This window comes from Triturus cristatus, chromosome 12, assembly GCF_964204655.1.
Source record: "Triturus cristatus chromosome 12, aTriCri1.1, whole genome shotgun sequence".
Classification (NCBI taxonomy): Eukaryota; Metazoa; Chordata; class Amphibia; order Caudata; family Salamandridae; genus Triturus; species Triturus cristatus.
This window is the reverse complement of record NC_140595.1, coordinates 804266498-804292885: the sequence shown is the minus strand read 5'-3', so window position 1 is coordinate 804292885 and position 26388 is coordinate 804266498. Positions and strand designations below refer to the sequence as shown.

The 26388-nt window shown below is 42.1% G+C and overlaps 1 protein-coding gene across 2 annotated transcripts in view; it reads left to right on the top strand.

The window, feature by feature from the left end:
- The first annotated feature begins 507 nt into the window (after positions 1 to 507).
- LOC146782911 (beta-1,3-galactosyltransferase 5-like) overlaps positions 508 to 26388 on the top strand; it is a 59793-nt gene continuing 33912 nt past the window's right edge. The window contains exon 1 of one of the 2 annotated variants that reach the window (XM_085637943.1): positions 508 to 555. The gene's annotated coding sequence lies outside the window, so the exon portion shown is untranslated. Of the gene's footprint in view, positions 556 to 643; positions 710 to 26388 lie in introns of those variants that run through there. The other variant, XM_085637942.1, reaches the window with a different exon arrangement.

Here is a 26388-nt window from a genome sequence, read left to right as displayed (position 1 = left end):
ACAACTAAGGTCCGGGTCTTAATGGAGCAGAAGAGAATCTGAAATACGAGAATTTTCCTCTTATATTAATTCTAAAATCCCTCTTTCTGACAATCAAGGCACACCGTATGCCTTTACAACTTACAGGACGGGCATAACTCAGGGGCAATGTTGGTTAGAAGTAGCAGGAAACTCAACTTAGGGATGACGGTTCAAACCAATAGACTGCTGAACTAAAAATTTAAAGAAATGAATGGAGTTTCTTTCATAAAGAAGAGAATATAATGAAGAATGTTTTGAAACGAGAAGAGGACACACTCTATATATAACTGTTTGTTCCTGTTGGCACAGTATTATCATTTTTGTTTTACATTTGGAAAAGTGATTGCCACATCAGTAAACCTACTGACACAGATAGAAGCTAGGAAATAGATAAGAATGACAGATCAATTTTCGCGCGCTCATAGGTGTATCCACTTACGAGGGAGTCTGAGCATAAATAGAGGAACCAGTTACAACACAATCTGTGCACTTTGAACCGGATGGGAAAGTAGACGACAGGAAAAAGAACTGGCGGTGAGTTAAAAGAGCTCTAATGGTCGAGAGGCAGAAAATATAATTGTGATTTATAACAGTGTTTCACAAGATGTAGCATAAATGAGCCGGTTACAACACAATCTGTGCTCTTTGAACCAGATGGGAAAGTAGACGACAGGAAAAAGAACTGGCGGTGAGTTAAAAGAGCTCTAATGGCCGAGAGCCAGAAATTGTAATTGTGATTTAAAACAGTGTTTCACAAGCTGTAGCGTAAACTTTGTTTCTCCAGACGAGGTCTAAAAGGTGAAAGGGAATGAGAGAATAGATCGGGTACTTATCCGAGTTTTGCAATATCTGATTTAAGCTGTTTTTCAAATGGAGATGCTAGTAAAACTTACGTAAACTCGTTAACCGCTACACATTTCCCGAAAAGACCAATGGTGTGAGCAATGTAGGTTGTTTGCCAGCAACATTTTTCACACTTGATGAACATCTAACCATTTATTTTAGACTGTCCTGACACTACAATAGAGATATAGAGAATCAAAGGTACTTTTAAACCTGTCATAGAAACAGTTTGTAAATATTTCAAGGGAATTATACACCCTACCCGTTTAGAATAGAGCATGGATACATTTTTTATGAACATGAGTAAAATTGACAATAGATACACTTCTCCCAACGATAATTAAGGTGGAAGTAATGTAGACTGTTTGACAGCCTCACATCTCACGTTTGACGAACATCTGAACATTTACTTGGATTGTCATGACACTATAATGGAAGACTAGAGAATCGAAGAAATATTAAGCCTTCGACAGACACACTGAAAATATTTGAATGGAATTTTGGAATAATACACCCTGCTCATTTAGAATACAGCATGGTTTAATAAAAGCACCGCAGACATGGCAAGAATAATTTATGCATATATGATCTTATTTTCCGAGGATGACTGAGCAATATTTCTATTTATGCAGTGACATGCATCAAATGGAGCATACAAGTATGAATATAATATGACTTTTTTTGACATCGTGAGAATCGACAGGTAGAAATACTTTATAGGTGAGAGATGGAAAAGTATAAAGAAGAAAGATGTAAAAAAAAAAGAAACATAAAAATTGAATGGCGAAGTTAGACTTTATGAGGGTTGCTTATAACTAAGAGACTTCTTATAGTGATATAAGTCTTCTAGTATACTACTTGATTTCCAAGCACAGCTTGTGTATATGGTGCAATTGAGGAACATGTACAAGGCTAGTGAGGAACATTCTCTTGTTGATAATGTAAGTATGGACTTATAATTAATGAGCCTGTAAGGGAATGTACTGTATTATAAAGACACTAGAGAATTATAGCTACAATATTCTCTATTCTCTAGAGTGTGCATAAATCACAGACACTCCAGATTGGAAATAAAAGCAACAACATTAAGTGCTTATGTTGAACTACATGGAGAATTGTGAGAGGTAAAAACATCTACCTATCAAACTTTTGTTAAATGAATAAATAAACATAGGAACTACTTAGAATAATCAATATACACACTAGGTCATGGGTTTTATGTAATAACTTATGTCTCAGTGGAAGCATAGATGTGTTTACAATAATGCAAGCTAAGAGAGTTTTATAATTATTGGTTCACTGTTAAATTTTACTTGGAGAGAATCTTTTTGCTGAACTGATTTTCCCAAAGCATATACTGTAAATTTGGTTACAAAAGATAATATACATTAGAGAGTATGGATGTTATCACTATTGTATAATGTAACTTTTTTTCATTTTCTGTTTATGTTAGATCAAATTCTTATTATATATATATATAATATACGTACACAACAACTGACTGGCTGATACAGACATTCACACAGATTAATCATTCACCCATGCATTCACTGAGACACGTTTAATCACTCACTTACACAGTCAGTCATGTACCCACTAAATCATCCATTCAGACAGTCATACACCCACTCATTCTGCAATACACCTTGACATATATACATATATAACTTTATTGAACTTTTTAGAAGCCCTCAGTCACTGGATGATGTTATCAGTGAAGTCATCAATGGTGTCATTTGAAATGTCATGAGTGATGTCATGAGTGATGTCAGTGACCATGTCATGAGTGAGGTAATATGTGATGTCATCAGCAGTGCATTGCGGGGGCACGAGTTATAGTTAGCTCTACTAACTATAACGGCTGAATTTCTCTGGGTGAAATGTCCACCTAACTATAACGTCCCTGAAACCTATGGTTATTTCACTGAATTTCTAAGTTTTTTAAAATGTGAATCCCTAACTATAACGTCCGTGAAACCTATGGTTTTTTCAGCAAATTTCTATGGTTTTTTTAAATACTAATTTCTAACTATATAGGTAGGACATGTGCAGAAAGAGGAAGAAAGGCGCAGAAACTAGCAAGAGAAGTACAGAAAAAGGCAAGAGAGGAGCTAAAAGAGGAAAAAAGGTACAGAAAGAGGCAAGAGAAATGCAGAAAGAGGCAACAGAAGTCCAGAAAGAGGAAGAAGGGTGCAGAAAGAAGCAAGAGATGTGCAGAGAGAACCAACAGAGGTGCAGAAAGAGGCCTACTTTGACTGCACCTTACAACAGACTCATACAAAGTACCCTAATCACTAACCCTTCTCCAAAGATGTCTTAAACCTCACTTTTCTCTTGAAAGTTCACTATTAATCGACTGCTCAGAATGTTAGGCCTACCAAATATAAACCAGCAATCCTAAGCATATCACTGTTGTAAGTCTGATCAAGTTTGTGAAGGTATGCATGCGTGTCTATGCTTTTACCTAGTGACATGTTACATGAAAAGAAACATACAAACAGTGGAATACCTTTGTTTCAAACATCATACTCTGTAAATTTGTGTAAAAAACGTGTATGCATTTCTTTCTGCTCACAATACAGGGCACATGGGAGTTCAATAGTATATTAGAGGGCTCTATAACACATATATACATAAGACATGTCTGCCTGTGCAACCGAATAACAGAGCAGAACTGAGAAAATTTGACCACCTATAGGAGAAGTTACCTGCTTTTTAAGCTACCATCTTCAGATGGATAACACATGTAAGAATACATATACAAGTAGACATATACCTTAGTCACAAGAGCACACAAACCTTTAAACTTGGCAGCTTGCACTTCCCATTTGATTACAGAAAGAGGCGAGAGATGTTCAGAAAGAAGCAAGAGAGTTGCAGAAACGGGCAAAGAGGTGCAGAAAGAGGGAAAGGGGCACAGATAGAGGCAAGAAAGGTGTAGAAAGAGGGAAGAGGGATGCAGGAAGAGGCAAAAGGGATACAGCACTTTGCAAGAGAGGTGCAGAAAGAAGAAAGAACAGTGCAGAAAGGAGGCAAGAGGGGTGCAGAAAGAGGCAAGAGAAGTACAGAAAGAAGCACCAGAGGTGCAGAAGAAGACAAGAGAACTGCAGAAAGAAGAAACAGAGGTGCAGAAGGAAGAAAGAGAAGTGTAGAAAGAGGCAAGATAGGTACAGAAAGAGGCAAGAGGAGTGTAGAAAGAAGCAAGATAAATGCAGAAAGAAGCAACAGAGGCGCTGAAATAGGCAGGAGGGGTGCAGATAGAGGCAAGAGAAGTGCAGAAAGAAGCAACAGAGGTGCAGAAAAAGGCAAGAGAAGTGTAGAAAGAGGCAAGAGAGGTCCAGAAACAGGCCAGAGAGTTGCAGAAAGAGCGAACAGGGGTGGAGAAAGAGGCAAGAAAGGTGCAGAAAGAGGGAAGAAGGGTGCAGAAAGAGGCAAGAGGGGTATAGGAAGAAGCAAGTGAGGTGCAGAAAGAGGTAACATAGGTGCAAGAAGAGGCAACGGAGGTGTAGAAAGTCATAGAGATGAGCAGAAAGAGGCAAAAGAAGTACAGAAAAAAAGAAAGGTGCAAAAAAAAGCAACAGAAATGTAGAAAGAGGCAAGAGAGGCGCAGAAAGAAGCAAGAGTAGTTTGCACCCCATTAGTACCAATTTAATACCCACATTTAGCAATAAGTGACAGGGGACCATTCTACATTTGCAAAGGGCCTTCCGCCATGCTCTAACACTTGTTGCTGCATTTTTGGCAGTGTTTGAGCAGTTTGAGCTAGAAACAAAGTTTTTTTTTGTTCAAATCTGGAGATTATGCAGCAGATGATGGATTATGTGGCAAATGCGGAAAATGTATAATTGTGCAAAAGTCAGTGCAGCCAAACAGTCGCATAATTCCCCTGGCCCTGCTCATACCTCTAACTAGGTCCAGAAGTTCTCCTCACTGGTTCCTTCTTTTTTTTGTCTCATTGAGTTTATAGTTTAGCTTCTATGGAAACGAGGAAGACTAAACCTGAGGTTACCACTCCACAATACAGACTACCATACCACATAATTACTCTCCATAACACATAATTCCACTCTACATACTTTCTATACACTAAATACCACATACCTTTTATCCACATCAAAGTCAAAGTCTATAAACATAATTTCACTGCACATCATACCATATGATTCCACTACACACAACCTATCTCCACTCCACTCCAAGAAACATTAGTAAAACACTTTTACATTTACAACGCCTATAGCTCTAACTGTCGCGAAAGTGAAACCTATTACATTGCACATGCTTCTTTATTTTTTTATAACGCGCACAGATACTCAAGAGTGTCCCGGTGACATTTAACTAGTAGTCGCATTTGCAGAGAGGTGGAGAAAGGGGCCTGGGCCTCTGACCAGCACTCAGGAATTCCACTGCATAGGACTTACAGGAGGTACCAGGAGGGCTTTTGCCCCCAAAGTCCCTCAGGAGCAAAGTGGACCTCATTCCCCAACCCATAGTGTGCCAGGAGGCACGTTTGCAGAGCGGTGGAGAAAGGGGAGCGTGACTTTCGAAGACGTCTTACCAATACCACTGTGTGGGACTTACCAGAGGTAACAGGAGGGGTAGTTGGCCCCCAAGGACAACCTTGGGTACCAACTACCACGCCTATTACCTCCAGTAAGTCCCACACAGCAGCATTGGTAAGTTCTCAAATGAGGCCACGCCCCCTTTGCCCACCAGTCTGCAAACGCGCTCCTTGGTGCACTATCCTACCTGATACCTCCAGTAAGCCCCATATAGTGGGACTGCTGAGAGGCAGACACAGGCCATGCCCCCTTTCTGCACCACTCTGCAAATGCATCTCCTGGTGCGCTCTTGGTTGGGAGATAAAGTACCCTTGCCTCCTGAGAGTCCGTGGGGGACAACTAGCCCTTCTGTTACCTCCTGTAAGCCCCACACAGTTGGATTGCTGAGAGTGGTATGATGCCATGCCCGCTTTTTACACCACTCTGCAAACGCACTGCCCGGTGCACTGCTGCTTGGGGGATAAAGTCCAATTTAGTCCTCAGGGTACAAGAGGACCTCATCGCCCACACCCGGGGCCTGGCCTTGTTAATTTTAAAAATATTTTTTTTTTTATGGGAGGGGATCTGCGTGGTCCCCCTTCCCTGGGCCTCTTTTGGCCTCAGGGACCCCATCCCCGAGGCCTGCCAGCTTTTTTTATTATTGGTTATGGAGGAGGGCTGTGTGGCCCCCCCTCCTGTGGTCAATTTTGGCCCCGGGGTCCCATCCCTTGGGCTGGCCCTCACGTTGGGGACCGTGGGGGGCCTGCTAGCTTCCCACCTCCTGCGGAAACCGGCATTGCTTTTGGACAAGGGGAGCTACTGACATGCAGCTCCTCTTGTCCAAAAGCAATTCTTCTTTGCTTCGTGGAAGTGAGAGCAGGTTTCCTGCTCTCGCTTCCATGAAGCGAAGCAGAGTTTGCAATGACAGGGTGGGAGCCGTGCTTCCACCCTGCCATTGCAAACTGCAATGTTATGGAGGTGGGCACCCCGGGACATTGCTGGAGCCGGCCCTGGGGGGTGGCGGTCCCCAGGGCCATAGAGGGCTCCAGGAGGGGGGGCAGCACGGCCGCCCACCCAACATGAAAATAGCCACAGGGAGATGGTGGTCCCCAGGGCCGGGGGTCCACAACAGACCCCTGCATTTCAATAAACAATGCCCCGTGGAGGTGGCAGTCCCCGGGGCAGTATGGGCCCCCTACACAATTAAAAAAAAAAACCAGATAGGTAGCGGTCCCCAGGGTTGCAAGGGCCCCCGCTACATAAATTTGAATTGCCTCGGGACCTGGCCCACCTGGTGGCTTAAGGAAAATGAAGAGCGGAAACCTGTGCTTCTTTCTTTTAAACTTTTCTACTGGATTCGCGCACCCAGCTGAATTTTTGGGCCTGACCCCCTGAGCAGGCCTAGGGGGTCAGGGTGTTTCTACCCTGCCCCCTTTTCTTGTTATTTTTCTTTTTTTTTCCTGTTTCCTTGTGACTCAGTAAAACCGAGTCACAAGATGGCTGCCAACACTTCTTGGTTTGGAGTGTTGACAGCCAATCAAAATGAAGCTCGTGCTCGGGAGAGTTTGCGAATGGTCCTCGGCCACCAGATATCGATATTTTTTTTTTTTTATTTCTCAGGAACTACTGAATGGGTTTACACCATTTAAAACAAAGAACGCTTTCTGAACCAAGACCTACCTTTCTGTCAAATTTGATGTAATTCCGTTCAGCAGTGCAGGCTGTAGCTTTGTCTAAAGTTTCCTCTGGAAATCAACATAGAGAAAACGTGTTTTTGACCCCCCCTTTTTTCTCGGCCCCGCTCTACGAATCACCCCGAAACTTTCAGGACAGGAGCTGACCTGAGCGAACCGTTAGTTTCAAACATTTCATGAACATTCGTCAAACGATGCCAAAGATATTGGCAAAAGAAAAAAACGCTTTTTGAATAAAAACCGGGTCCTAACTACAACTACCTACTGGGGACCGCTAGTAGGATAGATATATATATATATATATACCGACTCGGCGTCCACCGGATTATGCGGGTTTCATGGCTTCTTCTGGGTTGCAAGGGGTCCGGCGGTCGATATCCTCTTCGGATTAAAGAAAGACTTCCTGGTTGCCCCGGAAGGGGTGTCTCACTATGCCGTCGACCTTTGCGAGGGGGGGGGTTCCGTGAATGACCATGCGAGACAAGGAAACGGCCAATTATATCGCAAGCATTCCTCCACCAACTGGAAAAACGGTTCTCCTGAGAGATGGACACGGACCCAAAAGTAAGTGCAAAAAGATCTTTATTCCTCTGTCGTCGCCATTACGCGTTTCGGCTCGCCTGAGCCTTGATCACATGACAGTGGCTAATGAGAAGAGTGCCGTATTTAAAGTGACAGTGCTAATTCATTTTGTACCACGTGATGTAGCTGACCTGGTAACTTAGAATAGACATAGACAACATCTTTTTTGGAATACATACGTAAATTCTGTGTCCACATTAATCACGTAAATAAAATTTCTCAGTGCCATACAATTTACAGACATTTTCTGAACACGTCGTTATTGAAAGGACAGTGAATAAAATAACTTGTTATTTACAACACAATAGGGACGCTGACCGCATTTGTTCGTATGGAGATGTAAGCGTAAAATTACCCGTGTAGTTCTTGATTCCCTTATGAATTAAAAAATTTAATATCGGTAAAATACCATTTGGTCTATTCTGTTACTGGATCAATCCGTTTTCTCCTATCTCAAAATTTCTCTTGTTTTTTTGAAAAACTGACGTATCAATGCTGTGGCTCATTCCAATCCATTCTTAAAAACAATATGTCATAGACATCACCGTCAAAAGTGCAATGTGCAGTGTGCAAATGATGCTCGGTGCAAAATGCATATACATTTTTTTTTGTTTCGATGTGTGAGAGCCTAGTGTATTTGTAAAACAATCCGTGGTGACTTACATTTATCATATTCTTTTTTTAAAGCTTTTTAAGCTTGTTTTGAATTCCCTTATTCATTTGCTTATATTTTTGTCGACCTGATTGTCTGGTGGATTTCCGAGTACACAATGATTTCTTGGTTTGAGGTCCTGCAGCTGTCATAATCATGTATTTTGCGCTTTTAGATGTCACCAATTATATATTTTGTAGATGTTATATTGTTTTTATACTTTAGCAAAACAGTTTTTTACCATTTAAGACTTATCTGCTCCAAATCCATGAACCCCTTATCCTCTTTTTGGTTTGGTGGGTCCTGCGACAGGATCTCTGGTTGCCTATCAATAGGATAGATATGGATGATTGCTCCTCTAAAGCAAATGTCAGTTGGTACAGATGCAATGTGCAAACGTGTGCTGTGAAAACAGATAAAAGGTAATGTGTCCTCAAATCATCTGCCCATCCAATGAATATAAAATATATAGAGTATGGATGGGTGCACAAGATCCATTATCTGATTTAAATACAGTAAAAGTTGTTGTTCTCTGTCTTTAAAAACTCATAGTAAAATCACAATAAATATCAAATAAATATTATGTATTGTTAAAAGAGAAGGGTTCATTGATAAAAAAGCATTTCTGTCGTAAATAATTCAACGCCAGTTGAACCTAATAAGAAGGAGAAAAAATAGGAGTTGTCATCCCCCAGTTAATATATAGTTGAATATTAGATCAGACATGTATATAAATCCTCCGTGGCATTTTGTCCTGTAGGTTGTTTGGAATCCAATTGTAGGATGTACCGAGTTTCTAACTTTCTTAGTTTACTCTCTCGGTCACCCCCTCTCCTGCTGGGTGGGACGGTGTCTATTACAAAATATTTCAGGCTGTGGTTGTCAGATTTGTGATGTTCCCTGAAATGTCTGGCCACATGATAGTTGTTATCCTGATGGGTAATAGCTCTTAAATGTTGGAGGATGCGTTTATAGACAGGTGGTTTCGTACTGCCTATGTAGCGTAAGCCACAAGGGCATGACAGTACATATACTGCATACTCTGTCTTACATGTCAAAAGCTTAGATATTTTGTAGCTTCGATTACTGAATGGTGTTTTGTATGTATTGGTATTTATACCATGAATGCATGCCTTGCATGTTTTGCATCTGTAAAGTCCTTTACTAGTTTGGATCCAGCTGCTGTTGTCTATGACCTCTGGGCTTGTTTTAACCAGTATGTCTCTCATGGAGGGAGCTTTACTGTAGGTGATGGACACCCTCTGCGGTATCAGGGGTCCAATCACCGGGTCACTACGTGCTAGAGGCCAATTTTGCTGGATGATTTTATTTACTGCCTTGTGTTGTTTGCTGTACTTGATTATTAGACGGAATTCATTGTGATTTGGGTCTGATTTTTCAATGTTAGCAATGGTGTTGTTCTGGATCGTGTGTTTAGGATTTTTGTCCTTTATGGCTTCCTCCCTACTCCAGGCCATAGATTTCTGGATGGCACTATCAATCACCTCTGATTGGTAGCCGCGCTGTTTAAATCGCGTTTTGCTTTCGCTTTGTGCTACCTTCAGATCTTCATTATTGCTGCAGATGCGTCTAAGACGCAGCATTTCCCCATAGGGTATGCTATTGATGAGGTGTTTTGGGTGCGAACTCGTCGCGTGGAGTGTGGAGTTGGCCGCTGTCTTTTTTCTGAATAAGCGGGTTTCGATTTTGTTGTTAAGGATATAAACCTGGGTATCCAGAAATTCAACACTTGATTGACTAATTGTTGCAGTGAAATGTAAATTAATGTTGTTTGTGTTAATGTTATCAATGAATTCATTTGCTTTTTCTAATGACCCCTGCCACACCACAAACAAATCATCAATATATCTTGGCCATAATTTGACATTTTTGTTGATATATTCGCCATATTCTTCCATGAGGATCAGCTCCTCCCATCTGCCCATATGTAGACAGGCGTAACTTGGTGAGAAGCTGGCCCCCATGGCTACACCTCTGGTCTGTTGATACAGTTGACTGTTAAACATGCAAATGTTATTGCATAAACAGAATCTAAGCATTTCAATCAACATCATGTTGTGGTCCTGGTGCTGTGTTGATCTTTGCGATAGATAATGTTCAATTGCTGTGAGACCGTCGGTGTGCTCAATGCTGGTGTATAAGGCAGTGACATCTAATGCCAGCAAGTAAAATCCATCTTGCCATGTGAACTCCGAAATCTTTCTTAGGAAGTCACTAGTATCTTTCACGTATGATGGCAGCTTTTGTACAAAACCCTGTAGGTAGTAATCGATGTATTTTGTTGTATGTTCAACTAAACTGTTCCTGGCACTGATTATGGGTCTGCCTGGGGGATCAGTGGAGTTTTTGTGTATTTTTGGGATGAAATACATGGTAGGAGTTATTGGGTTGTCATTTTTTAGGAACTCAAATTCATCACTGCTGATCAGTTGAGCATTTTTCCATCTGGCAAGTTTGGTATAGAATTCTTTGTATGTGGTTTTCAATATGGCCATGGTAGTTCGTGTGTAACAAGTTCGATCGTTTAATTGTTTGTAAGCTTCCTTGTTATACAAGCTTGTTGGCCAGATCACGATATTGCTACCCTTGTCACTGTTTCGGATCACAATTTCTTTATTATTTTGCAGTTTTGATGTTAATATTCTATATTGTTGATTTACTTTTTTAGATTTCATAATTTTTGACTCTGTCATTTTGTGTAAATCCTTGATTTGCGTATTTACCGCCTTGTGGAAAATGTCAATAGAATCTCTCATCATGATTGGATTAAATGAGGATTTGGGTTTGAAAGGGCTTGGTTTCGGAGTGTCGCTTGCTTGTGGTTTTATACCAACTATGATGGTTGAATTCAGACTTTGAGTTAACGCAGTATTGTTTTCTGCACATAGTTCTTGCATGATCTGTATCAGGGGTGCATCCGATTGGGTTAGAGATATTTTGTCCCTATTTAACTCAGAGACTGCAGTTCCAGCTTTGGCTGCTGTATGGGATGGGTTGATCAAAAAGTGTTTTTTCAATTTTAGTTTGCGCACTCCTTTATACAGGTCCAGTCTTGTTGTAGCGTAGTCGAAGTTGGTTTGCGGTGCGTATGAAAGACCAAGCTCTAAGATGTTTTCTTCTTGATTTGTCAGTTTGATATTGGAAAGATTGATAATAGTATTTTTCGCTTGATCTTCAATTATTGTTTGTCCTTCCAATATCCCCGTCCTCTTCTTCTGGTTTGTTTTTGTTCGTTTGGCATTTGCTTTGCGTCTCTGCCGCCGCTTGTAGTTGGAAGTGCTGGATTTTTTGGAGGCCTTGGACGTAATATCTGCCTGCGTTCCTGGCATAAAAAATTGAGCTCATCCCCTGGTGATGGTTTAGATTTGGCTCCCATCATCGTAACATTCCGCATTTCCGATTCAGATTCGCTTCCTCCCCCTGAACTAGCTTCTGAATTGTAATTGTTAGCCGTGCGATTGTGTGGGCCTTCGGCTGTGGTGGATGAAGTTGCTGCTCCTTCCACACTGCGAAATTTGGATTTCCGCAATGCATCGTAGCGCTTAGCAAAAGTAAATATTTGACCCAATTCATAATCAGTTCTATCTCTTTGGAATTTGAACGCCTTTCTTGCTTTAATTTTTTCCTCTTCTTTTTGAGGGAGAGTCATCATTTCATTTCTCAGCTTGTTTTGTTCATCTTTTTGTTCCTGTTTTTCTAATGACTTGTTGATTTCATCTATTTCACCCAGTAATTTGGCTCTATCAATATCTGCATATTTAATGAGAAGGAGTGTTAATCTCCTTGATGACTCAAGATTGCATTCCGCCCATTCTTTCATGAGCTCCGGGTTAGGTTCCTCATAACTTGGTGCCGTTAATATGAGTAAACCTCTGGGGATTCTGTTTACTTCAATGTAACCTTGCAGTGACTTGGACTCCCACCATTTATGCCTCTCAGATCTAATTTTTTTCTCTAATTTTTTAAATAAGTCTCTCACTGAATTGTTTACATATGGATTTTCGGATATCAGCTCTGTAATTTTGTTCGTAGAAGGGAGGGTGTCGGAGAACATCTCCGTGGCTGCCGCCTCCCGTGCTCTTGCCACGTCGACCGACATGAGGAAAGTTATTTATAATATAGATATCTCAGGCAGCGTTAGATCGTCTTAAATCTACCAACGTCGTCCTGAGTGTAGCACGCCTCCTCACCCTGCAATACCCACTTATTGTGCCTACCTGCGGTCTTCCGTTTTCCCCCGGGTCCTCCTACTCGGCGTCCTCCGGATTATGCGGGTTTCATGGCTTCTTCTGAGTTGCAAAGGGTCCAGCGGTCGATATCCTCTTCGGATTAAAGAAAGACTTCCTGGTTGCCCCGGAAGGGGTGTCTCACTATGCCGTCGACCTTTGCGAGGGGGGGTTCCGTGAATGACCGTACAAGACAAGGAAACGGCCAATTATATCGCAAGCATTCCTCCGCCAACTGGAAAAACGGTTCTCCTGAGAGATGGACACGGACCCAAAAGTAAGTGCAAAAAGATCTTTATTCCTTTGTCGTCGCCATTATGCGTTTCGGCTCGCCTGAGCCTTGATCACATGACAGTGGCTAATGAGAAGAGTGCCATATTTAAAGTGACAGTGCTAATGCATTTTGTACCACGTGATGTAGATGGCCTGGTAACTTAGAATAGACATAGACAACATATTTTTGGAATACATACGTAAATTCTGTGTCCACTTTAATCACGTAAATAAAATTTCTCAGTGCCATACAATTTACAGACATTTTCTGAAGACGTCGTTATTGAAAGGACAGTGAATAAAATACCTCGATATTTACAGCACAATAGGGACGCTGACCGCCTTTGTTCATATGGAGATGTAAGCGTAAAATTACCCGTGTAGTTCTTGATTCCCTTATGAATTAAAAAATTAAATATCGGTAAAATACCATTTGGTCTATTCTGTTACTGGATCAATCCGTTTTCTCCTGTCTCAAAATTTCTCTTGTTTTTTTGAAAAACTGACGTATCAATGCTGTGGCTGATTCCAATCCATTCTTAAAAACAATATGTCATAGACATCACCGTCAAAAGTGCAATGTGCAGTGTCCAAATGATGCTCGGTGCAAAATGCATATAAATATTTTTTTGTTTAGATGTGTGAGAGCCTTGTAAAACAATCCGTGGTGACTTAAATTTATCATATTCTTTTTTTAAAGCTTTTTTTGAATTCCCTTATTCATTTGCTTATATTTTTGTTGACCTGATTGTCTGGTGGATTTCCGAGTACACAATGATTTCTTGGTTTGAGGTCCTGCAGCTGTCATAATCATGTATTTTGCGCTTTTAGATGTCACCAATTATATATTTTGTAGATGTTATATTGTTTTTATACTTTAGCAAAACAGTTTTTTACCATTTAAGACTTATCTGCTCCAAATCCATGAACCCCTTATCCTCTTTTTGGTTTGGTGGGTCCTGCGACAGGATCCCTGGTTGCCTATCAATAGGATAGATATGGATGATTGCTCCTCTAAAGCAAATGTCAGTTGGTACAGATGCAATGTGCAAACGTGTGCTGTGAAAACAGATAAAAGGTAATGTGTCCTCAAATCATCTGCCCATCCAATGAATATCAAATATATAGAGTATGGATGGGTGCACAAGATCCATTATCTGATTTAAATACAGTAAAAGTTGTTGTTCTCTGTCTTTAAAAACTCATAGTAAAATCACAATAAATATCAAATAAATATTATGTATTGTTAAAAGAGAAGGGTTCATTGATAAAAAAGCATTTCTGTCGTAAATAATTCAACGCCAGTTGAACCTAATAAGAAGGAGAAAAAATAGGAGTTGTCATCCCCCAGTTAATATATAGTTGAATATTAGATCAGACATGTATATAAATCCTGCGTGGCATTTAGTCCTTGTAGGTTGTTTGGAATCCAATTGTAGGATGTACCGAGTTTCTAACTTTCTTAGTTTACTCTCTCGGTCACCCCCTCTCCTGCTGGGTGGGACTGTGTCTATTACAAAATATTTCAGGCTGTGGTTGTCAGATTTGTGATGTTCCCTGAAATGTCTGGCCACAGGATAGTTGTTATCCTGATGGGTAATAGCTCTTAAATGTTGGAGGATGCGTTTATAGACAGGTGGTTTCGTACTGCCTATGTAGTGTAAGCCACAAGGGCATGACAGTACATATACTGCATACTCTGTCTTACATGTCAAAAGCTTAGATATTTTGTAGCTTCGATTACTGAATGGTGTTTTGTATGTATTGGTATTTATACCATGAATGCATGCCTTGCATGTTTTGCATCTGTAAAATCCTTTACTAGTTTGGATCCAGCTGCTGTTGTCTATGACCTCTGGGCTTGTTTTAACCAGTATGTCTCTCATGGAGGGAGCTTTACTGTAGGTGATGGACACCCTCTGCGGTATCAGGGTTCCAATCACCGGAACACTACGTGCTAGAGGCCAATTTTGCTGGATGATTTTATTTACTGCCTTGTGTTGTTTGCTGTACTTGATTATTAGACGGAATTCATTGTGATTTGGGTCTGATTTTTCAATTTTAGCAATGGTGTTGTTCTGGATCGTGTGTTTAGGATTTTTGTCCTTTATGGCTTCCTCCCTACTCCAGGCCATAGATTTCTGGATGGCACTATCAATCACCTCTGATTGGTAGCTGCGCTGTTTAAATCGCGTTTTGCTTTCGCTTTGTGCTACCTTCAGATCTTCATTATTGCTGCAGATGCGTCTAAGACGCAACATTCCCCCATAGGGTATGCTATTGATGAGGTGTTTTGGGTGCGAACTCGTCGCGTGGAGTTGCCCGCTGTCTTTTTTCTGAATAAGCGGGTTTCGATTTTGTTGTTAAGGATTTAAACCTGGGTATCCAGAAATTCAACACTTGATTATCTAATTGTTGCCGTGAAATGTAAATTAATGTTGTTTGTGTTAATGTTATCAATGAATTCATTTGCTTTTTCTAATGACCCCTGCCACACCACAAACAAATCATCAATATATCCTAGCCATCATTTGACCTTGTTGTTGATATATTCGCCATATTCTTCCATGAGGACCAGCTCCTCCCATCTGCCCATATGTAGACAGGCGTAACTCGGTGAGAAGCTGGCCCCCATGGCTACACCTCTGGTCTGTTGATACAGTTGACTGTTAAACATGCAAATGTTATTGCATAAACAGAATCTAATCATTTCAATCAACATCATGTTGTGGTCCTGGTGCTGTGTTGATCTTTGCGATAGATAATGTTCAATTGCTGTGAGACCGTCGGTGTGCTCAATGCTGGTGTATAAGGCAGTGACATCTAATGCCAGCAAGTAAAATCCATCTTGCTATGTGAACTCCGAAATCTTTCTTAGGAAGTCACTAGTATCTTTCAAGTATGATGGCAGCTTTTGTACAAAACCCTGTAGGTAGTAATCGATGTATTTTGTTGTATGTTCAACTAAACTGTTCCTGGCACTGATTATGGGTCTGCCTGGGGGATCAGTGGATTTTTGGGATGAAATACATGGTAGGAGTTATTGGGTTGTCATTTTTTAGGAACTCAAATTCATTACTGCTGATCAGTTGAGCATTTTTCCATCTGGCAAGTTTGGTATAGAATTCTTTGTATGTGGTTTTCAATATGGCCATGGTAGTTCGTGTGTAACAAGTTCGATCGTTTAATTGTTTGTAAGCTTCCTTGTTATACAAGCTTGTTGGCCAGATCACGATATTGCCACCCTTGTCACTGTTTCGGAACACAATTTCTTTATTATTTTGCAGTTTTGATGTTAATATTCTATATTGTTGATTTACTTTTTTAGATTTCATAATTTTTGACTCTGTCATTTTGTGTAAATCCTTGATTTGCGTAGTTACCGCCTCGTGGAAAATGTCAATAGAATCTCTCATCATGATTGGATTAAATGAGGATTTGGGTTTGAAGGGGCTTGGTTTCGGAGTGTCGCTTGCTTGTGGTTTTATACCAACTATGATGGTTGAATTCAGACTTTGAGTTAACGCAGTATTGTTTTCTGCACATAGTTCTTGCATGATCTGTAACAGGGGTGCATCCGATTGGGTTAGAGATATTTCGTCCCTATTTAACTCAGAGACTACAGTTCCAGCTTTGGCTGCTGTATAGGATGGGTTGATCAAAGAGAGTTTTTTCAATTATAGTTTGCGCACTCCTTTGTACAGGTCTGGTCTTGTTGTAGCGTAGTCGAAGTTGGTTTGCAGTGCGTATGAAAGACCAAGCCCTAAGATGTTTTCTTCTTGTTTTGTCAGTTTGATATTGGAAAGATTGATAATAGTATTTTTCGCTTGATCTTCAATTATTGTTTGTTCTTCCAATATCCCCGTCCTCTTCTTCTGGTTTGTTTTTGTTCGTTTGGCATTAGCTTTGCGTCTCTGCCGCCGCTTGTAGTTGGAAGTGCTGGATTTTTTGGAGGCCTTGGACGTAATGTCTGCCTGCGTTCCTGGCATAAAAAATTTAGCTCATCCCCTGGTGATGGTTTAGATTTGGCTCCCATCATCGTAACATTCCGCATTTCCGATTCAGATTCGCTTCCTCCCCCTGAACTAGCTTCTGAATTGTAATTGTTAGCCGTGCGATTGTGTGGGCCTTCGGCTGTGGTGGATGAAGTTGCTGCTCCTTCCACACTGCGAAATTTGGATTTCCTCAATGCATCGTAGCGCTTAGCAAAAGTAAATATTTGACCCAATTCATAATCAGTTCTATTTCTTTGGAATTTGAACGCCTTTCTTGCTTTAATTTTTTCCTCTTCTTTTTGAAGGAGAGTCATCATTTCATTTCTCAGCTTGTTTTGTTCATCTTTTTGTTCCTGTTTTTCTAATGACTCGTTGATTTCATCTATTTCACCCAGTAGTTTGGCTCTATCAATATCTGCATATTTAATGAGAATGAGTGTTAATCTCCTTGATGACTCAAGATTGCATTCCGCCCATTCTTTCATGAGCTCCAGGTTAGGTTCCTCATAACTTGGTGCCGTTAATATGCGTAAACCTCTGGGGATTCTGTTTACTTCAATGTAACCTTGCAGTGACTTGGACTCCCACCATTTATGCATCTCAGATCTAATTTTTTTCTCTAATTTTCTAAATAAGTCTCTCACCGAATTGTTTACATTTGGATTTTCTGATATCAGCTCTGTAATTTTGTTCGTAGAAGGGAGGGTGTCGGAGAACATCTCCGTGGCTGTTGCCTCCCGTGCTCTTGCCACGTCGGCCGACATGAGGAAAGTTATTTATAATATAGATATCTCAGGCAGGGTATATATTTATTTATATTTTCGCTCCTTGAATGCACCAGCCCGGCGCACACATGAACGGTGCTTGTCTCGGCGGGGGTGCTCCCGCCTTTAATATCAGCTCCAAACTGTCAGTGGGTAATCGTACCCTGTTACCACAGAAGACAGCACTCACGGGGGAGAGTTCCAATGGTATATTTATTTCAGGAACTCTGGGCGCACAACAGACGCGTTTCGGCAGGTCGCCTTTCTCGATGTTTTTAGCACAAAACGCCGGTATCGCCATTACTTTAAATTCATTCTCAGCGCTAGTAAAATGCAACTGACACAGTGAAAGGACTAATCCGGCAGATCCCCACAATCTGAGTGCCAGAATTCCGCCATCTTTGAATATCAAAAGAACATAAAATCACCGTGAAAAATATATATGTCATGTGTAAAATCCTAATAAAAGCATTGTTAATAAGGAAATACTATCAACATTACAATTCATGATTGTTGTAACCCATAATTAAGCCCTGGATGGGCAATAACTTCAATTGCAAAAATAGACATAGCGCAGTATTGAATCATTCAAAATTCATATGACGATGAGAGGCAACCACTAATGTATAATCATATATAGTGCAACGTTCAAATAAGTGCAGAGTATTGAATAAATGAATATATAAAAGAAACATTATCCTCAGGCAGACTCCAAATAAAGTGTATACACAGAGACGTAAAATGTATATACAAAATTGACTCACTAATCCCAATGTACAGCCAATTCCTCACTGCTGTTTAAACCTTGAGGAGTCTTACTTTGTAAATCAATAATATAGCGTGACTCAAGACGTCTAAGTCTTTGAATTCTATCCCCCCCCTTGGGTTGATAGGTACATGGTCTAAACAAAAGTATGTTAATAAATCTCTGTCGCCTTTATGATTTTGATTAAAATGTCACGCAACAGGATAAGACTCATCTGCATTTGAGAATCCGAATTTTGGCGGGATGTATGGTGCTCCCAATATATCGGAGCCCACACGGACATGGCAGACAGTATACTGTGTATGGAGTGGTACAGGTAAAAACTTTGTTATTTTCTTAAGTACAGTAAGGCCTGGGATGCTATATGACAAGACATGTTTGCTTCTCTTACATGCCTTGCATTTTCCACAAGGATTAAATCCATTAAGTACCCCAAAAGGTGATTTTACATCCACAATATTGAGATAACTGTGGACCAAGGTATCCCAAAGAGATCTCGCTTTCTTAAATGTAACCAAAGGATTTGGAGGTAAATCTCCTCCTATAACAGTATCTGATAGGAGAGTCTGCCAATTCTTTTTCAAAATACATTTAAGATGACCCGCATCCCTAGAGAATGTGGTAATCATCCTAAATTTCCCCTTATTGTCCTCTTCCTTAGGCTTACTGTGATCACTCAGGAGGTCTCTTCTGTTCATATATTTAGCCTTGTTAATAGCTTTTGTCAATACTTCCTCACTGTAACCTCTCTGTCTGAAACGATGCATGCTTTCATGGGCTGCTAGTTCGAAATCAAGTTCTCTAGTGTTATTCCTCCTTATGCGTAATAGTTCCCCATAGGGGGTACTATCAATCAATTTTTTACGATGACTACTTGAGGAGTGGAAGATGGCATTACCTGCTGTAGGTTTACGATACAATTTAGTATGCAGTTCGCCATCTGCTATAAAAACACTGAGATCTAGATAATGTACTGTTTCTGTACTAACTTCCCCTGTAAATTTCAAGTTCACATTATTGGTATTTAGAACTTCTATGTACTCGAATGCTTGTTCAGGAGAGCCCTTAAAAATGACAAAGAGGTCATCGATATATCGATGCCATACCACAATTCTGTCTCTCCAGATTTTATTGGGCTCGGCCCAGGCCACCTGCTCCTCCCACCCGCCAACAAAAAGGTTTGCGTAGCTGGGGGCGAAGCAGGTGCCCATCGCCGTTCCAGAGACCTGTCTGTATAGTTGTTTCTGATAGATAAATGTGTTATGAGTCAGACAAAAATCGATGAACTCAATAAGCATGGCATTATGATCAATAAAACATAATGGGCGATTGGCCAAGAAAAAATTAACTGCTTTCAACCCATCAGTATGAGCTATGCAAGTATATAGACTGGCAATATCCAGTAACCATCAGACAAAATCCTTCTTCCCATTTCACTTTTTCTATGTGCACAAGAAAATCTTTTGTATCCCTTAGATACGATTTCAGTTGTGCCACCTGTTGAAATAAAAAGTGATCTATATATATAGATAGATGTTCAGTTAAACTGCCCATTGATGCAACGATGGGCCTTCCAGGAGGGTTTATTATGTCCTTGTGAACCTTTGGTAAATAATAAAAGGTAGGAATCGTCGGATTCAAACATCTCAAAAATAAATGTTCTTCCACATCCAATAGATTCTTCCTATACCATGTAGATATCATGAAATGGTAATCTGTGATACCCTGATTATAAAGTTTCACATTAGTTTTTTCATAGTAGGAGATGTCAGTTAGTTGACGACAGACCTCCTGATGGTATTGCTCTTGAGTAAGCAAGACAATATTCCCTCTTTTGTCTGAAGGTTTACAGATCAACGTATCATCATTGCATAGTTTCTCTAATGCCAATTGTTGTTTTCTAGAGAAATTGTTGTTACCTCTGCGATATTTCCCTTCGCTTCGAAGGCGTATCAAATCCTTCATGACCAAATCTCAAAATGTATCCACCGCGTCCGTGGGCATTTGTGGGAGAAAAACAGACGTAGGTTTGAATGGACTATGTCCACCTATCTGTGGGATATCAAGATCAGCCAATAGTTGCGTTTGGCTAATAGTTGTTTCACCAGCCTCCACATTCGCTTCTAACATGCTGTCCATAGTTCGTAGTATCCCAAGATCTATGCCTGTTAGATCCCCAACGAGATTCTCTATTCCACCGGTGACTATGGATTTATTCTTGTTCGCAACTGGTTTTAGCTTGAAGTACTTGTGTAGTTTCAAATTGCGAATAAACTTAAATAAATCAATTCTAGTTTGTGCAAATTCCATTTTTCGTTGGGGGCAAAACGAAAGTCCTAGTTTTAAAACCGACTTTTCAGTTTCTGTCAAGATCTTAGGTGTCAAATTGATGATTGTTAGATGATTGTTATCATCTACCTCCGCTTGTTGAAGCTCTTTTTGCTGCAGGTTACCGGTGGTGAGCGATCGTTTCTTGCGCCCCCCGCCCCCCCGCCTCGTCTTCCTCTTCCTCTTGCCGAGGACTCCGGAGGTTTGCCCTTGCCCCCCTTTTGTTGTTGTTTGTGAATCAATTTGAACTCTTCGTGAAAAGGGGTGGCCTCAACATGCTGGCCTCTCTCGATGTCTTCACTTGATGTCTCACCCCCTGGTTCATCTGATTCAGTAGTATCACGAGAATCTGTTGGTAACTGTGTCGTTTTTTTCTTTAACTCTTTTCTTGAGTTGTCGTATTTTTGAGCAAAGTTCAGTACTCGTCCCAGATTGTAATCACGCTCATCGCGTTCAAATTTCTCTTCTTTACGCTCTTTAATTTTCTGTTCATAGGTTTTTAGTCGTTTCTTCATTGATTCTCTTTTTTTTTCCACCTTTATTTGGTCAGCTTCCATTAGTAGATCATCCTCCAATTCCTTGATTGTTGCCAATGCTTTGTCCCGATCACTCCATGCAAATCTCACAAGTATGGCCAGCATTCCCTTACAGGATTGGGCTGTGTGTTCTGCCCACTGATTCAATAAACGAGGATCGGGATTTTCATACGCGGGAACAGTGTAAATGCGTAGGCCTCGTGGCACTCGATTAACCTCTATGTAATTCTGTAATGAGGTGGCCTCCCACCATTTTCCAATCTCCCGCTCATATAATCTTTCCAGAGCGGTAAATTTGGTGGTTAAATTTGTTGACAGTGTCCCTTCGTTACTCTCCCCTGTACTGTTTCTGTTGCGTTTTCGAAATATATTTTGTGCCGCCTTCCGGCGCTCTGTTTCACAGAACATGTTGTATAGTCTTTAAACTGCATACACAGTCACAATAGTTACTTGCCCCTGTTCCCCCTAATTCTTGCGATAACAGAGTGTTCACAGGTAAAATCCGCTGTGCCGCCGGCACCTTACCAGGAAATACGATCTCTCACCCGGTCCATATGCCACCTCGGACCCGACAGCAATCTCCCGGTCTAACGGATGAATGTAGATCCTCTATCCAATTATCCTGTGTTCACCACTCTGTATCCCGGTGCGACAGGAAATAATCCAATTTTCGCTCCTTGAATGCACCAGCCCGGCGCACACATGACCGGTGCTTGTCTCGGCGGGGGTGCTCCCGCCTTTAATATCAGCTCCAAACTGTCAGTGGGTAATCGTACCCTGTTACCACAGAAGACAGCACTCACGGGGGAGAGTTCCAATGGTATATTTATTTCAGGAACTCTGGGCGCACAACAGACGTGTTTCGGCAGGTCGCCTTTCTCGATGTTTTTAGCACAAAACGCCGGTATCGCCATTACTTTAAATTCATTCTCAGCGCTAGTAAAATGACACAGTGAAAGGACTAATACGGCAGATCCCCACAATCTGAGTGCCAAAATTTCACCATCTTTTGAATATCAAAAGAACATAAAATCACCGTGAAAAATATATATGTCATGTGTAAAATCCTAATAACAGCATTGTTAATAAGGAAATACTATCAACATTACAATTCATGATTGTTGTAACCCATAATTAAGCCCTGGATGGGCAATATTTCAATTGCAAAAATAGACATAGCGCAGTATTGAATCATTCAAAATTCATATGACGATGAGAGGCAACCACTAATGTATAATCATATATAGTGCAACGTTCAAATAAGTGCAGAGTATTGAATAAATGAATATATAAAAGAAACATTATCCTCAGGCAGACTCCAAATAATGTGTATACACAGAGACGTAAAATGTATATACAAAATTGACTCACTAATCCCCTAGATGTACAGCCAATTCCTCACTGCTGTTTAAACCTTGAGGAGTCTTACTTTGTAAATCAATAATATAGCGTGACTCAAGATGTCTCAGTCTTTGAATTCTATCCCCCCCCTTTGGTTGATAGGTACATGGTCTAAACAAAAGTATGTTAATAAATCTCTGTCGCATTTATGATGTTGAGTAAAATGTCGCGCAACAGGATAAGACTCATCTGCATTTGAGATTGCCCGCAAATGTTCGAGAATCTGAATTTTGGCGGGATGTATGGTGCTCCCAATAAATCGGAGCCCACACGGACATGTCAGACAGTATACCGTGTATGGAGTGGTACAGGTAAGAAACTTTGTTATTTTCTTAAGTACAGTAAGGCCTGGGATGCTATATGACAAGACATGTTTGCTTCTCTTACATGCCTTGCATTTTCCACAAGGATAAAATCCATTAAGTACCCCAAAATGTGATTGTACATCCACAATATTGAGATAACTGTGGACCAAGGTATCCCGAAGAGATCTCGCTTTCTTAAATGTAACCAAAGGATTAGGAGGTAAATCTCCTCCTATAACAGTATCTGATAGGAGAGTCGGCCAATTCATCTCTGTACAGTCAGGTTTGCCATTGCCTTACCAGCCCATGGCCGACTACTCGGGGCCTCAGTCATTCTCTTCCAGTGGCCCCCCCACAGGCTCCCTGCCTGCCCGCACGAGCTGATACAGGATGTCTGATGGAGCAAGCAAACTTGGGGTCAGTGAAGAACACAAGCTTGCCCTGATGAAAGATGTGGAGCTTTGATGGGTGGAGGAGTGAATACTGCTGCAGCATTCTCTTCACCGGTACAAACTCCCTCATTGTGGCCCGCACCATTAAGGTAAAGTCAGGGAAAAAGGAGACCATGTTGACTTGGCATCTCGTGTCCTGCAAGTCTCGGACTCTGCACAGCACTTTATCAGGGTCCCTGTAGTTCAATAGGCGTGTGATTATTGGCCTGGCCGGGGCTCCCGGCAGTGGCCTCAGGCCTAGGGATCTATGCACGTGCTCTACTATGCAGACCTGTGAAAGAGAGTGCCCAAACAGCGCCCTGAGGATTTTCACAACATAGTCCTCAACTCTGATCATTGCCGTGTTCTCCGGTATCCCGATTATGCACAGATTGTTACGGCACGAACTTGCTTCGAGATCCTCATTTTTATTGGGTATCACCTATAAAACTTCCTTCATGCGGAGCAGCTTCTCTCAGGTGGCGGTGCCCTCGTCCACCAGCACAAACGTCTGGTGTTCAACCTCCGTGAGGTGCTCTTCGTGGTTCTAGATCTTGTCCCTGAGCCAGTCCAGTCGATCCGACATTGAGTAAATTTTTAGATCTATATCCGAGAGTGATTTCTTCAGTTCAGTAAACATTTTGCATATGGTGGTGTCAGGCAGCTACGAGGAAGGCATGGCTGTCGCCAACTGTTCCTCTTCAGGTGGGATTCTTCCACAGGGAGTTCTGCGCTGTTCAAAAGAGAGTTTGGGCTGTTTGGTGTCTGTCTTGCCCATGGTATCTGCACTCCACCTCCATACCAGGAGGTTGTCGCGTAGCACCGCTGGTCTCACTCCGCCACCCCACGGTTTGTAAGTTACAACGTTTATTCGCCTTTTCAGGTCTGGCCACTGTAGACCAGTACCTCAATGCCTACTAGGCCGTGTTTGTATTCCTCAATGAACAGTGTACGCTGTCCAGGCAGACCCATATGGGCGTCCAACCTTCCAACACAGGCAGCCTGTTCCTCTGCTCCTACCACAGATCTCAGACCCCTCAAATTTGGTATGCCACTGCCCTCCTCTGTCGCCTGCCTCTCTCTACTTGGTCCAGCAGCCATGGTCCCCCTCAGTGCCCAGCACACGCTGGGGACTGCTCGTGAGGCACCCTCCTCACCAAGTGCTTCCTTGCCTGCCACAGCTCTGTACTATTAGACAGACCCCCCGCTGTGTGGATGCATGGGAGGATTTCGGCCCTGTTGAGGGTTCAGGGGGGGTTGCACACGCTAGTGATCTCCCCTCCCCCCTTGCAGCAGCCCTCACTGGGATCTTGTGCAGCTTTGGAGTCCTATGCTCCGTTGTCCTGCAATTAACTGGGGTACACTCGTGCTGGAGGGGAGTCGTGCTCATGGCATGGTTCGATCCCCGGCTGCAGCTGCCTGTGCTACACCGCCTCTGCCTCCCCGCGCCAAGTTACAAGGCCAGCAAAGGTGTAGAGTGTCCCTGCTGTAGTATCGTCTGGGGGCAGTATCCTCTTCAGTGTGCTCTCACCAGCGCTGATCCTCCTCTTATGAGCGGCCTTCCTGCCTGCACAGGTCCTCGGGCCCAGCAGGTCGCAAACTCACCGCAGCCCTCAGGTAGTTCGCCTGCTGTCAATAGCTTACAAGCCGGCAGCCAGTGTAGGTCCGTCTCGATAGTCATCCAGGCACTCCTCTTAACTTGTCTTGCAGGGAGCCAGCGAGGCACTTTCTCACTAGTTGCGGCTATCTCTCATGGCAGCCCTCCTCAGGCCATGGGGTGAAGGGCCGCCATCTTGCTCCACAAGGCGAGACCGCTGTATTGCTGTATAGTGGCTTTTCTCACAGGGGCGAGGGTTCTCGGTCCCCAGATTGCAGCTGCTCGTCTGGATGTTCCGATGCCTGTCCCCGCTGTCTGGAGCTCTCAGTACCTGCCTGCTCTGTCCAATAATTGGCAGCTCTTCAGTCCAGTCTGCAGAGACTCACTAGGTGGCAGCCATTTTGCAGCCGGCACTCTAGCGCCCCCCTCCCTTTCCTAACTATAACATCACTTTTCACACATAAATACATATGCATGTATGTTTATATATATATATTCACTGAAAAAACCATAGGTTTCAGGGGCGTTATAGTTGGTTGGACATTTCACTCGTACAAAACCATAGAAATTCCCCCGTTATGGTTAGTTCAGCTATAATGCGCGAGCCCGTAATGCACAGCTGATGACATCACATATTACATCACTCATGACATGGTCAGTGACATCACGCATGACATCACTGATGACATCTCAAATGACATCACTGATGACATCATCCAGTGAATGTGTGTTTTTCTGAAAATTAAATATGTAGATGATCCAAATTGTTGTAAGGAAACAGAGGCTGTTCCGTTTCCTCACAACGACATGCACCGCCCCTCAGAGACGACGTGAAGCAGGAACCACGAGGAGTGAGAGGTAAGGGGGATTGGGCACGGGTTGTTTTTTTTTCTAGGGTTTAGGGTAGTGCAGTGGTGTTTGGGTAGTGTAGAGGGTCATGCTGGGGTAGTGTTTTAGGGTTTAGGGTAGTGCAGTAGTGTAGGGGGTTGTGCTGGGGGTAGTGTTTTAGGGTTTAGGGTAGTGCAGTGGTGTATGGGTAGTGTAGGGGGTCATGCTGGGGTAGTGTTTTTGGGTTTAGGGTAGTGCAGTGGTGTTTGAGTAGTTTAGGGGGTCATGCTGGTGGTAGTGTTTTAGAGTTTAGGGTAGTGCAGTGGTGTTTCTGTAGTGTAGGGGGTCGTGCTGGGGGTAGTGTTTTATGGTTTAGGGTAGTGCAGTGGTGTTTGTGTAGTGTAGGGGGTTGTGCTGGGGGTAGTTTTTTAGGGTTTATGGTAGTGCAGTGGTGTTTGGGTAGTGTAGGGGTAGTGCTGGGGTAGTGTTTTAGGGTTTAGGGTAGTGCCGTGGTGTTTGTGTATTGTAGGGGTAGTGTTTTAGGGTTTAGGGTAGTGCAGTGGTGTTTGTGTAGTGTAGGGGTA